Source organism: Pteropus medius, unplaced genomic scaffold, assembly GCF_902729225.1.
Source record: "Pteropus medius unplaced genomic scaffold, Ma_sr-lr_union100, whole genome shotgun sequence".
In the NCBI taxonomy this organism is placed as follows: domain Eukaryota; kingdom Metazoa; phylum Chordata; class Mammalia; order Chiroptera; family Pteropodidae; genus Pteropus; species Pteropus medius.
Genome location: NW_024343128.1, coordinates 13,447 through 17,016, shown reverse-complemented (window position 1 = coordinate 17,016; position 3,570 = coordinate 13,447). Strand labels below are relative to the sequence as shown.

Genomic DNA, 3,570 nt, shown 5'->3' with positions numbered 1-3,570 from the left:
TTTGCTTTATATTATATAGCAACTGAAGATATTTGGGTCCATCGGTGTACAGGTAATGGGGAACCGCTTCTATCTTAATTCTAGCCCGCATTTACCCAAGTCTAACGACAACTTTCATAGAGATTCCGATTGATGGAGACAGTATTTGTGAATATAGAAATTTGGAGTGTTTGGATCCTGCCTGTTTTCATCCCTCCTCCCTCCCTTGGTTTTAAAAGATGCTTGGGCTCAAGGGAGCATTTGCATTGGATTTGAGAACTAGAAAGCTGCCATCTGCTTAGGCACCAGGAGAATTAATGGCTGGAATATTGCTATCTCCTGGAAAACTACTGTAGCTGAGAGAGACCACAGGTGTGTTGGCAGAGGTAAGCAGTGTATCTATCCCATCATCCTTTTTAGTATATTTCTGCATGGTTTGGGTGAATTTAGAAGAGTTGCCAGTCTTTTTTACTAAGATGTTAAGACGGTTGTAAAGAAAATATTTGCGAAGCCAGCTACTTGGAATTAGCAACTCTCGGCTTCCTTTGTTGAAACTTTCTTTTCATGGGTGGTCATTGTTTTCTATGACTGTGGCTTTTGTGTCATTTTCATAAAAAAGGAGATGCCTTAGGAGATGAGAAATGTAAACACAGGCCACAACTGCCTGAGCAGACCGAGCTAAACAAACAAAAAACATGGAAAGGGCCACATTAAAAAATACAGACTACAGTTTTCTAGCCTGGCTCCTTAAAAATGGTGAAGGAAAGATAAAAAAGCTTTGGCTATAATCATATTAGTAGTAGACATCGAAACTGCTAACATGAGCCTGGTAACCGATCTCGGTCCTCCTTCCATTCCCCGTATCAGTGTTTTTAGGGTTGACTAACACGACTTAAAAGTTTCCATTCCTTGTCTGCAGTGTTTGCTAGAAGGTATAAGTGTGAATCTATCGTACCTTAGATGGGCAGTTAAAATTATTTGCTTCCTTTTTGGAGCTCTAGGGTTGTCTCGATTGAGCTTTTCCTTCCAGAAATGATCCTTTCCTCCCCTACATCTGTTTTTTTGTGTGTTCTTTGCCATAAGGAGGTACTGTAGGGATAGAACAGAATCATAGTTCCCTATGAAACTGCTATTCAAGGTGGCCTCCGGGATTCAGGAGTGAAACGATCCTATATACATTGCTGTCTGTGGAGACGATGTGGGTTGTTCTCTTTATACCAGATGTGATTTCTTTCTGTCTTGTCCATGTTATAGGATTTTGGTTTGGTGTCAACCATCTGCAAGGTGCACTGATCCTGGTGCACCCGGTGGCTGGCCTTGGCAGCTCTCAGGGGAAGGTGCCATGAGGGGCCTCAGCCCAAGAGACCATTCTCAACTCCACCTTTCATTACCTTTCAATGCTGTATAAGTGCTATTATGGTAAAGCTCACTCAGAGCCATGAAAGAGCTGGTTTGTGGTCAGAGGGGATCTGAGACACCATGTGCACTCCGCCATCCTGACAGCCTGTGTCAGGAAGGTCTGTAATCTTTGTTTCTGGGAGCAATCCTTTGAATCCTTGAGGGCTGCCTTCTTTGCACTGTTTTGTGGAGTTGTTTCCTTTCCTCCGTTGAGCAGGGAGGAGGCTCACCTGTTTGAGTCACTATCAGAATCTAAAATCCTACCTTCGACGGCCAGTGGATCCTTTGACTTGGATTAACTTCTAAACAGGTAAGACATTTTCTTTCTTTGGATGTTATTGTTGGTTTTTAATATTTGATTGTCTTAAGACTTGATTTGATTAAATGGACTTGTTATCATGAAATGTATTTACTGGATTCACAGAAATAAAGTTATGTTTTCTTTTATAATTGTGTCAAGAAAGTAGGGCACGTATTAATGCACTTTGAAATCTCAGTTCTAACAAATCTAGGTACAAATAAATGGTTTATAGGTAAAACATTAAGTTATTGCATTGACATTGTGTGTATATCTATGTGGCTATTTCTATATATAGGTATTTATACAGATATACATATGTAGATAATTTTTCCTGTGTTTTTAATAATTCGAAACTTGAAATTTTTGCTTGGTTAATAAAGTGATACATACTCACTGAAAATCTCAACATTTCCAAGATAAAGTAATGAAGCACAAAGTATGGGACATAGATTTATTCAATTTATCTTAACGGAAGCAAGTATATTTGGTTCTATTTGTAAATGTGTCTTTTGCCACCACAAAAAGGTATGTGCCAAGAGGTAATACGTTTAAGAAATTAAATCTGTTTCTAAGTACCATTCTAAAGAATTCTGCTCTAACAATTCAGAATCACTTTATTCATTTGTACTACAAATTAAGATGGACCTCTGAATCGTTTATACATACTTGCTTCTTTGAACAATGATGCTGAAGAAATTCACTTTTAAAGCATTAAATGCCTGTTTTCTATTTTGGGAGATATATATCAAGGAGTGAATTCATTGAACCAGACGAGAACATTTTGAGTGGTTGGAGTTGAAAACTTGTGCACATAGGCTACCGTGTTTTACATTTTGACGCGGTTTAAGGGCTTTAATTTTTTCTCCATAAATGACATTCGTCACGATGGGCTTTCTGGATTTTAGCAATTGTGGGTTGTGTGAAGGGGGAATATGGTGTTGTAGTTTTCATTTGCATTTCCATCATGACTCATGATACCTAACATCCTTTCTTGGGCCTATTGAAAATTTTCTCTTTTCTAGAGAAGGGTCTATTCTGGTACATTTTAGAAGTTTAGTTTGTCTTTTTGTCTAAGAGTTGTAAGAGTTCTTTGTTGAATGACACTTCCATTAGATCTATAACGTGAAATTCTTCCCTTTCTGTAGGTTGTCTTGTCACTTCCTGGATAGATTCTTTTAATGCCAAAAAGGATGAATCTCGAGGCAATCTCATTTATCTTTTTCATCGATTATTGTTTGATGCCAGATCGAAGAACTCTTTGCTAAATACAAGGGCTTGAAGATTCATCCACGTGCTGTCTTCTAGAGGTTTGAATTTTAAGGCTCGAATAAATTTCAAGTTCACCTTTATATGGTATGAGGTCAGGGTCGAATCTCATTCCCCTACAGATGGTAGTCATTTTGCTAGCACCCTCTGTTCAAAGGACTCTCCTGTACCCAAGTCCATGTTTTCCACCCATGTCAAACATCCAATGACCTTAGAGAGATGGGTTTATTTCTAGGCTCTTAATTCTTTTCCATCCTTCTATATGTGTAGGTAGGCCTGCATTACAGATTTTGGTTTCTCTTGGCAACAGACCGCATATAGGGGCATGGTTCCCTAAGGGTATAGGAGTAGAAAAATGCCTATCTCTAGAGATGTCGGAGCTGACCTGAAGAAAAAAGCACAGTGCGGTCCTCACCTGTGACGATGATGCTGTGAACAAAGTATGCTGCCGTCAGTCATTTAAAGGCACAGCACATACTGTTACTTATATTATATATTAGTTGTTTATGGCGATCAAGAACCATGTAAGTGGTCAATGTATTCTTTACAACCATACCATTTTAATTGTCATATTTATTTGTCCGTTTATTCACGTTATTTCATTAATGTGAGATTTGTCACGCCTC

General features: G+C 38.6%; 1 long non-coding RNA gene across 1 annotated transcript; it reads left to right on the top strand.

Moving 5' to 3' along the window:
- Positions 1–323: 323 nt before the first annotated feature.
- LOC120606078 (uncharacterized) lies at positions 324–3,185 on the top strand. Its single transcript, XR_005653824.1, has 3 exons — positions 324–365; positions 1,595–1,687; positions 2,824–3,185. It is a non-coding gene; the product is annotated as an uncharacterized LOC120606078 (long non-coding RNA).
- The last annotated feature ends 385 nt before the right edge of the window (positions 3,186–3,570 follow it).